Below are 12,842 nucleotides of genomic sequence, written 5' to 3' on the forward strand. Positions count from 1 at the left end.
GCTTTCAATAGGCTACAGACCTACCTTGTATGTATGCTGCCAGTATCTATATAGCTACCTTGTATGCATGCTGGCAGTGGCTAGAGAGCTACCTTATATTTATGCTGCAAGTAGCTACAGAGATACCTGGTATGCATGCTGCCAGTAAGCTACAGAGATACCTTGTATGTATGCTGCCAGTAAGCTACAGAGATACCTTGTATGTATGCTGCCAGTAGGCTAAAGAGATACCTTGTATGTATGCTGCCAGTAGGCTACAGAGCTACCTTGTATACATGCTGCCAGTAGGCTACAGAGCTACCTTGTATGTATGCTGCCAGTAGCTACAGAGCTACTTTGTATGTATGCTGCCAGTAGCTACAGAGCTACTTTGTATGTATGCTGCCAGTAGGCTACAGAGCTACCTTGTATGCATGCTGCCAGTAGGCTACAGAGCTACCTTGTATGCATGCTGCCAGTAGGCTACAGAGCTACCTTGTATGCATGCTGCCAGTAGGCTACAGAGCTACCTTGTATGCATGCTGCCAGTAGGCTACAGAGCTACTTTGTATGCATGCTGCCAGTAGGCTACAGAGCTACCTTGTATGTATGCTGCCAGTAGCTACATAGCTACCTTTTATGTATGCTGCCAGTAGCTACAGAGCTACCTTGTTTGTATGCTGCCAGTAGCTACATAGCTACCTTTTATGTATGCTGCCAGTAGCTACAGAGCTACCTTTTATGCATGCTGCCAGTAGCTACAGAGCTACCTTTTATGCATGCTGCCAGTAGCTATAGAGATACCTTGTATGCATGATGCCAGTAGGCTACAGAGATACCTTGTATGTATGCTGCCAGTAGTCTACAGAGATACCTTGTATGTATGCTGCCAGTAGTCTACAGAGATACCTTGTATGTATGCTGCCAGTAGTCTACAGAGATACCTTGTATGTATGCTGCCAGTAGGCTACAGAGATACCTTGTATGTATGCTGCCAGTAGTCTACAGAGATACCTTGTATGTATGCTGCCAGTAGTCTACAGAGATACCTTGTATGTATGCTGCCAGTAGTCTACAGAGATACCTTGTATGTATGCTGCCAGTAGGCTACAGAGCTACCTTCTAAGCATTGATTGATTGATTGAATATTTTATTAGGCAACAAATGTAAAACAGCACAGTTACATTTAAAATACTTTGTCTAACAGGTCTGTTCATAAAAGTCCTTGCGGACTTGTTTCCAATGAGGGCCTTGGTATTAAATTTTTATACATATATAGTGGCACCACAGTTCGAATATCATTAAAACAAACAAAAAAAACAGCAAAAAAATATCACTATGTACAACAAAAAAATTAGCATTTACAATTTTGAAGGCCAGTCCCATTTTTAGTTGTTTAACCCTGTCTTCCACCCTGAGCCAGCCTAGGCTGGCAAAATGGGTGGGAGAAAGGTGGGTCATGGGCCCCAATCCGAGGAGTAGCCGAATCAGTTTGTTTTGGGAGGTTTGAAGCTTAGTCTTCAGTGACACTGAGGTGTTGGAGTACCAGGAGGTGCAAGCATAGCACCATAGCATGCTTTCAGTAGCTACAGAGCTACCTTGTATGCATGCTGCCAGTAGCTAAAAAGCTACCTTGTATGCTGCCAGTAGCTACATAATTACCTTGTATGCATGCCACCATAAGCTAGAGAGCTACCTTGTATGCATGCTGCCAGTAGGCTACAGAGCTAACTTGTATGTATGCTGCCAGTAGCTACAGAGCTACCTTGTATGCATGCTGCCAGTAGCTAAACAGCTACCTTGTATGTATGCTGCCACTAGCTACAGAGCTACCTTGTATGTATGCTGCCAGTAGCTACAGAGCTACCTTGTATGCTTGCTGCCAGTAGGCTACAGAGCTACCTTGTATGCTGCTAGTAGCTACAGAGCTACCTTGTATGCTTGCTGCCAGTAGCTACAGAGCTACCTTGTATGCTGCTAGTAGCTACAGAGCTACCTTGTATGCTTGCTGCCAGTAGCTACAGAGCTACCTTGTATGCTGCTAGTAGCTACAGAGGTACCTTGTATGCTTGCTGCCAGTAGCTACAGAGCTACCTTGTATGCTGCTAGTAGCTACAGAGCTACCTTGTATGTATGCTGCCAGTAGCTACAGAGCTGCATTGTATGCATGTTGCTAGTAGGCTACAGAGCTACCTCTGATTTTCACAAACACACTGTTTGCTACCACTCCTAGAGATTCAGATTCTGTCCAAAGCTCATTGGTACACCATATCTCTGTAGTCAAGAGCGAGGGTGTGATCAAGATGTATCTGTCCTATTTTTCTGATTCCATTCCGATTGTCTTTCATATGGCAGGGGCCCGTTTTGCACAAAATGACAAATCCTGAATGCAGTGTCCTACTGCGTGAAACTTTGCATGCACATTCCAAGTAGGTCAATGAAGAACTTCCACCCTATTTTTTAAATCAGCCTGGCGTCTCTTAAACAGTACAGCATGGGTAGGCAACCCATTCTGACAGGGATTTGAGCTTGAGGATCACATTTTTCTAGTTTTTCACATGTTTTTTGGGGGGAAATATTTGTTTGCTATAAAAATGTTTCAGCAAAATATAAGTAAATTATAACAATTTCAAATACAATGCATTATGTGATTAACAACTGAATTTGAATACCTACAGTATGTCTATAGTGGATGTCTACAATTCACCAAACCAAATGGACCCTTATATTCCATCATGATTGTGTTACATTTCTGTAACTCAGCGTACAAACAGAGCAGATATGAACACAGGTGTGTGTTGACATTTTAACTTTTACTCGGATGTGACTCGGACACAAACAGTTTAACCCCTTGAACCCCTTGAGCCTCTGTGTTCATGGGAGAACTTTAGCAAAAAATAGCCGATCTACAAGCTCACAATGTGTCACAATGCAACTGCCTTTTACATCTGTAAACGTTGATTCTGATTCAGCTTCAAATGGCCGTACGCTGAGATCACCACAATGGTAGCATTTATCAAGCTTTATTCATCTTCACATTTAAATAAAAGATGTAAGAAAAGAAAAAGTGTTCAACAAAGGCTCAGTCTACTATGTCAATCCAAAGGAACATTATTTCTGAAATATTTTAACAACACAAATCTTGTATGGGGGTCCCTGGTACATTATATGTTCAGATGGGGGTCCGCAGACAAATGGATGAAATGTGCCTTCCTAGGGCCAACACACAGACACACTCACTGACACGCGGCCCCTCCTCTAAACATACTGGTCACCTGACCTGACCTCGTTTGTCCTGACTGACACGGCAGCCCCTCCTCTAAACATACTGGTCACCTGACCTGACCTCGTTTGTCGTCTAAAAACTGCAAACTCTGGAAGCCATTCTTAGCCAGCGCTCGACTTCTTTTTTTTTTGTTTTACATATTCCATGAATGAAAAGGAGCAGGAAAGAAGATAAATCTTGAATCTATGAATCCAGTCATGATTTTTTTGAATGCTGACATCATTCTATCGTTGGGTTGTGTTAAAAAACAAAACAACAACTAAACTAAACGTGGCCTCACTGACACGGCAGCCCCTCCTCTAAACATACTGGTCACCTGACCTGACCTCGTTTGTCCTCACTGACACGGCAGCCCCTCCTCAAAACATACTGGTCACCTGACCTGACCTCGTTTGTCCTCACTGACACGGCAGCCCCTCCTCTAAACATACTGGTCACCTGACCTGACCTCGTTTGTCGTCTAAAAACTGCAAACTCTGGAAGCCATTCTTAGCCAGCGCTCGACTTCTTTTTTTTTTGTTTTACATATTCCATGAATGAAAAGGAGCAGGAAAGAAGATAAATCTTGAATCTATGAATCCAGTCATGATTTTATTCCATAAGTCTTACCTGTGTTGTTGTAGTTCAGTGTAAGAAGGCGCTCTAGATCTTCATAGCTCTCACAGGACTTGATACAGGACCTGACCATACAAGGAAACAAGAGTTTGATTGGTTTAGAACAGTGGTCAGATGTGTCAATACATTCAGGTAAACATGACCTTATAAAACCTTGGAGTAAAGAGAAATGGGCGTGGCATAGTGGGGTTTGTTGGTGAAGTGAAGAGAAGTTTAGTAATAACTCTAAGAAGGTACTGTAAATACAAATAAAATGACCCAAAATGACTCCAACCTGGAGTTGAATATACAGTTATATTAGATATTAAATATCTCAGCCAGGCCGGACGGCGAAAGGCCGGGGATTATGTTTTTGCCCCTGTTTGTCTGTCCGTCTGTAAACAGCTAATCTCCAGCAACGTTGGACCGATCAGTATGAAACTTTGCACACACTCCCTTTCATCATGATTTGTGTGCATGGGGTTCTCATCTTAAACAAGCTTAGTGCTTAATGAGAGTTCCAGTTTAGTAGACCTTGTATTGTGAATTTGTACTTCCGTGTACTGTTATGTACTGTCATGTACTATTCTCATGTCTTACTAAATAAACTACATCAATCAATCCCTGTAGGCCAAGGAAGAACCCCTGCCTCACATTTTTTAAATGGGCCTCATGGTGGCGCTATAAGACGCATTTTGGCCTATAACTCAAACCGTAGGTTCTAAAATCACATTTTCTTGTTCCTTGTATTGCTTGGATCATGCTGCAACTAATCATATTGGCCCCGCCCATTTGTGCCTGACTAGATTTTCCACCATTTTGTTTTCTTCAAAACACACTTTTTGCTACAACTCCCACAGATTTTGTCCTAAACTCTCACACATCGCTACACATTATATGTGGAGTCATGTGATCAAGATGTATCAGTCGGATCCTGCATATTAAATTCCAATTGGCTATGATTGACTTTCAAAGTTGTGGGCCCTGGGTAGCCTGGTGGAAATTTGCACTTTTCTTGTCTGTCTGTCTGTCTGTCTGTCTGTCTGTCTGTCTGTCTGTCTGTCTGTCTGTCTGTCTGTCTGTCTGTCTGTCTGTCTGTCTGTCTGTCTGTCTGTCCGTCCGTCCCTCCCAGGCGGCAAGCATTCCCATCAATGGTTAACCAGTTCCTCCCCGCTAATTATAAATATCTCCTTCTCTCACTCAGTACCTCACACACACACACACACACACACACACACACGCACACGCACACGCACACACACACACACACACGTGTACTTTTGTAAAGTTCATAAAGTTAACATAAGTATAACTACATGCATTTGAAATTAAATTAAAATAAAAAATTTCAGGATTCCAATTCAAAAATAGCAAAAAAGAATCTGGATTCCAATTCAAAATTAGCAAAAAATAGCAGATCTGCAAGCTCAAAACGTGTCGCACTGCGACGTGTTTTGAGCTTGTAGATTGTCTATTTTTGCTACTTTTGTGTGACATAGAATGGCCCGACAGTATATTATGCAATGTGTTCCTCTGGAGTGAGTGTGTAAATATAGTGGCCCTCTACATCATCAAAGTTGCATCACCCCTGGCCTAGGTATAAAATAGGGCTGAAGTGGTTAATGTATGTTTTATGATATAATCATTTATATCTGCAAAGTAACAACTAAAGTTTTCAAATAATTGTAGTGGAGTAAAAGTATAATATTTGCCTCTGAGATGTAGTGAGTAGAAGTAAAAGTACTGGAAATTGGAAAATACTCCAGTAAAGTAAAAAAGTACCTCAAAACTGTACAGTACTTGGGTAAATGTAGTTAGTTACTTTACACTACTGACGGTGCAATAGTTATTTCTCATTAGACACGCTCTAGACCAAACTCTTTAGCTCAAGACCTAAAAGACAAATTAGACAGAAAATAGCAGATCTACAAGCTCACAACGTGAGTCATTTCACTTCACACAGCGTTGCAAGCTTGTGGATCTGCTATGTTCTTTATGCTTTCAACTGCGTTACCCTATCGGTTGGGAGGGGTATTGCACTCTGATTACATTATAACTCTAGGATAAAATGGCCGCCGATCGGATTAAAATGCTTTTTATTAAACAATACGGAAGATACGGGTACTTTTTAAGGCCCGTAAATCATTGTAACATCCGTGGCCATACGGTAAGCACTTAATATCAGAAACATGAACGTTTATGTAGATGTACCGACTGTAATGGAGAAAGTGCAAAAACCAGGTTGAAGTTCAGCCTCATAATCAGCTATAATGAATGAACAGCTGAGAAAGAAAGCTGCACATTTAAGCACATAGAATAGAAGTTGTGCTGAAGTCTGTGTCACGTGTCCTCTAAGGTTTTCTATAGTCTGTGTCACGTGTCCTCTAAGGTTTTCTATAGTCTGTGTCACGTGTCCTCTAAGGTTTTCTATAGTCTGTGTCACGTGTCCTCTAAGGTTTTCTATAGTCTGTGTCACGTGTCCTCTAAGGTTTTCTGGAGCTCAACAACTTCAAAGCATTTTTTTAAACTCTAAAAACAGAACAAAAACACATGAATCGAGCCTAAGTTACTGAAAGCCTTGTGACCCATAGAAAGCTGTTACCCTAGAGGGAGCTGTTTCACAGAGCAGAGAACACGGGTGGCCCGAGTCATACTTCGTCACACGACAGTGTGAACGCACAAAGTAACTAAGTACATTTACTCAAGTACTGTACTTAAGTACAATGTTGAGGTATTTTTTACTTTACTGGAGTATTCACAGTTTTCAGTGCTTTTACTTCTACTCCACTACATCTCAGAGGCAATTATTTTACTTTTACTCTTTTTCTCCACTACAATTATTTGACAACTTTAGTTACTAGTTACTTTGAAGATTTTGATTAGTATTAGAAAACCAACATTAACCACTTCAGCCCTATATACATTTCGGCCATTTGAAAATAGCAGATCTACAGCACAATGCGTCGCGTTGTGAGCTTGTAGATTTGTTATTTTCAAAATATTTCTTATACATTTGAAAACTTGGAAATGGGAAATTCGACACACTTTCTACTTTTGGTACATTTCTATACCAATACCTTTGTACTTTTACTCAAGTAAAATAAACCTTATAAATATATTTTTTTAAAACAGGGCGTGGATCCTGAAAGTTACAGTTTAGTTCAGACTGTTTGTAACACATATATAAATATAATTATAAATATAAATATAACTCTACCTGTCTCAGTGTAACAGCTGCTCCACATCAACATGTATAAATAAATACACATCCATGACTTTACTGAGAAGAACAAAGATCCTCCATCTTGTCTTCTTGTTCCTCCAGAGTTTACTTTCACTTTGAAAACTATCATTTACTTTCGATTTGACATCTGCCAGTCATTCCAATCTGACCAGTGAGTGAGATCCGGTCTTAGACCCGCCTCCCGTATCCGGCAGTTCGCGCCGCACACATTACATGCAAACACTGTTTCCGTATCCGGTCTAGAGACCCAGACCCTATTTTTAACTCTATGCCCAGACCGGATCAGCAACACGTGCTAGTCTTTACTCCCTATGGATGCGATACCGTGTACGGCCACTGAGTCTGTGGCGCTGTTTCTCACTCTGCCAGCCAATCAAAGGGCTCTCCGTTTTTTGCTGTAGCAACCATCTTATTTGTGTCTTTATGCGGACACAGGGTCACAGACTGACAAATATGATTTTATTTAACGATAGAACAACTAAAGTACATTATTAAACACATGTATGACATGGTGTGCTTTGTCATGCTATGCTGGCTGATGTGATGAAGAACATGGTTTTAGGACGTGAAGAGATATTCATTAATATTATATTATTATATATTAAATAATATAATAGTGTCTGACAGCAGAGATATTCATTAATATTATATTATTATATATTATACAATAATATAGTGTCTGACAGCAGAGATATTCATTAATATTATATTATTATATATTAAATAATATTATAGTGTCTGACAGCAGAGATATTCATTAATATTATATTATTAAATATTATATAATATTATAGTGTCTGACAGCAGAGATAATCATTAATATTATATTATTATATTATTATATATTATATAATAATATAGTGTCTGACAGCAGAGATATTCATTAATATTATATTATTATATTATTATATATTATGTAATAATATAGTGTCTGACAGCAGAGATATTCATTAATATTATATTATTATATATTAAATAATATTATAGTCTCTGACAGCAGAGATATTCATTAATATTATATTATTATATTATTATATATTAAATAATATTATAGTGTCTGACAGCAGAGATATTCATTAATATACATTTAAATAATCCATTCATATAGAAGTTATATTATATAACAATTAATTAGTTACTTATTCATTAGTTTAATGAATTAATATTATAATTATATATTTATATATATATATATATATATATATATATATATATATATATATATATATATATATATATTAAAGAATATAAGTATATTAAAGCAAACATATATATATATACATATTTATATATATTTATATTTTATATATAATATTAAGTTATATTATTGAACAATTTGTTACTTATGAATTCGTTCAATGAATTAACATTATAATTATATGTATATTTATATAATTATATTTTATATATAGTATTAAGTTATTTTATAGAACAACTATTTAATTCACATCCATTCATTTAAAGTAACTTTCCACGGTACATTTATGAACCGTCGTATGACGGTGTCGTGCTCCATAAATAGCAGATCTACAAGCCCACAAGGCGTAGCGGAGGCCACTCATTGTGGGCTTATAGATCTGCTACCGTCTTCGTCAGAAGCCCACTTCCTGGTTTCTCTTCTTCACTCAGAAAGGACAACGGCTCAGTGTCGCCCTCCTGTGGTTCATCATTACCTCCACACTCTGTGCTTTGAGATGCATTGGGATGCAAAATGCATTAAACAGTGGATAATAGTGCCCTCTGGTGGTTGATCTACCAACTCTATATCATTTATTAAAGTGTTTTTATTTATTATAAAGCGTTATTTTACCTTCATATAATAACTTGTTCTTATAATAAATGATTGTTGTTAACTGTTGTTATTTTACCTTCATATAATAACTTGTTCTTATAATAAATGATTTTTGTTAACTGTTGTTATTTTACCTTCATATAATAACTTGTTCTTATAATAAATGATTGTTGTTAACTGTTGTTATTTTACCTTCATATAATAACTTGTTCCAGTCACTCTGGTTTCTATTTACTGTTCAGGACTCACATCCGGTCTACAGCCCGCCTACTGTATCCGGTTATTTGTTCATACACACATACTCTCACATAACCCGTTTCTGTATCCTTTCTAGACCGGATGTACAGAGTTATGATGGAACATCAAGTTACTTCAGTAAGCGGAAGTTCTCTCATGGTTTATAGCGTTCAATTTGACATAATTTACTTTTATTTTGAAGAGCAACCGGAAGTTATCTCATGGTTGTCATCGCTGACTTAACAGACATGTTTGCTCATTTTCACCACAAGGGGGCAGAAAAGCCTAGATTCTGCTGATATATTATACATTGAGCTGAAAATGAGGATAAATAATGTTATAATAATGTAAGTCTGTGGTGATTTAATAATAATAATAATGATGTAAGGAGTCTGTGGTGATTTAATAATAATAATAATAATAATAATAATAATGATGATGTAAGGTGTCTGTGGTGATGTGAAAGGAGTTTGTTGAATACCTTTATTATAAATTGCATTTATTGTTGATGGTAATTTATATATACATATTATAATGATACATATATTATCTATATAATATTATATAGATAATACATATATTTAATATTCATAAATTAATGCCTTTTGTTGTCATACTAGTGTCACACAAAAGTAGCAAAAATAGCCAATCTACAAGCTTTGTGAGCTTGTAGATCGTCTATTTTTGCTATATTTTCTTTTTGTTTGTCTGTGGGTTCTATAGATGTTTAATCAATGAAAATAACAGCTTAATTAAATTATTATTATTATTATTATTATTGTTATTATTATTATTATTATTACCCTTAGTATTACCCATAATGAATAATACTGTGTGTGTGTGTGTGTGTGTGTGTGTGTGTGTGTGTGTGTGTGTGTGTGTGTGTGTGTGTGTGTGTGTGTGTGTGTGTGTGTGTGTGTGTGTGTGTGTGTGTGTGTGTGTGTGTGTGTGTGTGTGTGTGTGTGTGTGTGTGACATTCTATCCACAAAACTAAAAGCCTATATAGAGAGGCAAGGAATGAATGAACATGCCTTTTGCCTCAAGACCGGCATCGATGATTTTAAGCACAAGTCATCCCGCTTCTACGCAGTGTTTTTAGATTTTCGTGACGCATTTGGAACCCTGGCGCAAGACATTATGTTTAGATCCCTGGAGGAAATCCATCTGCCCCAGGTGTATATAGACATTGTCAAGGACGTCTATAGGGACTCTTTCATCCAGGTGATATGTGACAAACAGCTCACGGACCCAATCCCCTTACAACTGGGCATAAAAACAGGCTGCCCATGGAGCGCAGTGAACTTTGTGCTGGCAATCAACGGGTGGATACGGTGGATGTGCCAGTGTGCGCCTCTCAACATCTACTCCCCCAACCCTGTGCAAGGGAACGCAGACGACGTGGTCGTATGCAGTGTTGTGTTCTAGTTTTTTTTTGAAGGTATACTATGATTATTCCCTGCCTCCCACACGCACGGCATGCGCGCGTCTATAATTAATTAAATGTAAAAAATTTGCACGCGCGCGTGTGTGGCCCATAAAAATATTGAATGTGAAAAATGTCCGCGCGCTTCGCGCGCGTGTGTGGCCCACACGCAATATGCTTTGTACTGATTTTTCTTTTGTACTGACTTTTTCTTACTGATGTCTGATCACCTGAGCTCAACCACTTCCAAGCTTAGATGCATTTTCAATGCAACGCAACGATTATTACCATGTAAGAGCGCAAGGATTTCTATAAATAGATGCATAGAGAGAGAGTTGATGGTCAGATCTATTCATCCATCAGACTCTCGCGCCGCAGATACTCTTAGTTATAATGTGATCAAGTGGTCAAACGGGAGACTATCTCCTCTACGTCCACTCCACATGGACTGACTGGCAGTGAAGTAGCCTGGTGAAGTTCCCCAGGTTAGGTACAGTGTTGCCATGTCCACTTATTATAAGCGAATTTGGGCTTGTTTTTCTGTAAAGTTGGTGTATTGGTGGTTGCGCTGTGCGAGTTTTTTTTAGGGCTTGTTTCTTAAAGATTAGTTGCTTATTCGGGCTTGTTTCCTATGTTGTTTTAAACCAGTGTTTCTCAAACAAGTCAAAGACCCCCAAATTAATATGTGTCTGTCTGCATGGACCTCCATCTGAAAATAATGTTATGCCAGGGACCCCATACAAGATTTGTGTGTGTTGTTAAAATGTTTCAAAAATATTCCAAATGTTTTACATTTTTCTTTAAAAGAAAATAGCAGATCTACAAGCTCACAAAGCGTTGCATCGCGTAGATAGGCTTGGCGTAGATAGGCTATTTTCAAATAGCCAATGTATTATGTTTAAAGGGCGAAGGGCTCGCTTTCTTTTGGGCTTGTTTTCATAGACCTGTTTGCTTGTTTCTCTCACAATATCTGGCAACACTAGTTACGGCACCGTCCAAGTCGTTGCTTCCTCTACAAGGCATTGTTAATGTGTGAATTCCGTCGCAGCCATTACTTATCACCTCAAGGACAATAGCTCCACACATGATAAGCCATCAACTCAGAGTTAGCCCACACATTCTTGCTGCCCCCCAGCCTTGGGCAGTTAGCGTATCAGAGCGTATCAGCGTCTCAGACACGCTGTTTTGAACAGTTTTTGAAGGTGTACGGTGGCGACGAAAAAAAATCTCAAGGTGTACGACGTACACAGCATCTGACGGTAGAACCCACCACTGGTCGTATGTTCCCGACACGAAGGAGTCATAAAAGACATGCTTTCCAGGACTGACTCTTTTTTGGAGTGGTCTGGACTACAGGTAAAACCATCTAAATGTGCTGTCCTTTATGAGAGGAGGAGCGGGGGAAATCGATGGTATCACGCCAAATCAGACATAATTCCAACATTTACAATAAACAATGTACCAATCAGAGTCCTTGCACGCCACGAAACATACAGCTGCCTCGGCCATAAATGTAATATTGCTGGGGAGTGGACGGCGCAAGTGGACGAGATTGTCAAAGAATACACAGCCAGGCAGCTAGACCTAATAAACTCCTCTCCTCTTCCACTGGTTATGAAGCTAGAGGCGATTGGGCAGGTCGCCCTATCCAAAATACACCATCTCTTCTCTAACATTCATATACCAAAAAAAGTACTGTATGACATTAACAACAAAACTGTACAGCGAGTGAGAGAATGGTTTGGCCTGAGCACACATACAACCCGTGACCTCATATTCCGCAGTAAGCGAGAAGGAGGGCTGCGGGTAGCAGATATCGAATGGACATATATATCCACGCGCCTTTCCCATCTATTAAACATGCTTAACAGTGACGATCAGACAGTCATAGAGCTAGCCAGAGCCTTGCTTATTCTCGATCTGGAGCGACACAAGGTCCCAAAAACTAGCGACCCCCCCAGCTTCCTTGGGTTTAAAAAGAAGCCCAGTGGGAAATTGGACACCAACGCAGCCGGTTTTGGCGTAAACTCTCACTGGCACGCCTCCAAGTGCTGCCAACCAAACTGAATCTGTCCATCTGGTATCCCAATAAACATGACTCTTACTGCCTACACCATGGACAGTATCAGACCATAGAGTCCATGTCCCATATATTAAATGGTTGTAATGTTTACAAAGGACTGTACATAGCCAGGCATGACAGAATTGTTGACATTATTACAAAAGATGTGTCACCCATGTTTGATTCCTCTGTTGTGTTTTACAAACATTCTTGTGTGAAACCAGA

General features: G+C 39.0%; 1 protein-coding gene across 1 annotated transcript in view; it reads right to left on the bottom strand.

The window, feature by feature from the left end:
- The window catches only part of LOC308081480 (NACHT, LRR and PYD domains-containing protein 3-like), a gene marked incomplete at its 3' end in the record, with an annotated part of 117,742 nt that extends 110,548 nt beyond the window's left edge, over window positions 1-7,194 (bottom strand). Inside the window, exons 1-2 of the mRNA XM_080457851.1 lie at window positions 7,077-7,194; window positions 3,875-3,945 (exon numbers count right to left, since the gene is read on the bottom strand). The remainder of the gene's footprint in view (window positions 1-3,874; window positions 3,946-7,076) is intronic.
- Between the last annotated feature and the right edge of the window lie 5,648 nt (window positions 7,195-12,842).

Source organism: Gymnoscopelus braueri (genome assembly GCF_963280865.1).
Source record: "Gymnoscopelus braueri genome assembly, contig: SCAFFOLD_119, whole genome shotgun sequence".
NCBI classification, from domain to species: domain Eukaryota; kingdom Metazoa; phylum Chordata; class Actinopteri; order Myctophiformes; family Myctophidae; genus Gymnoscopelus; species Gymnoscopelus braueri.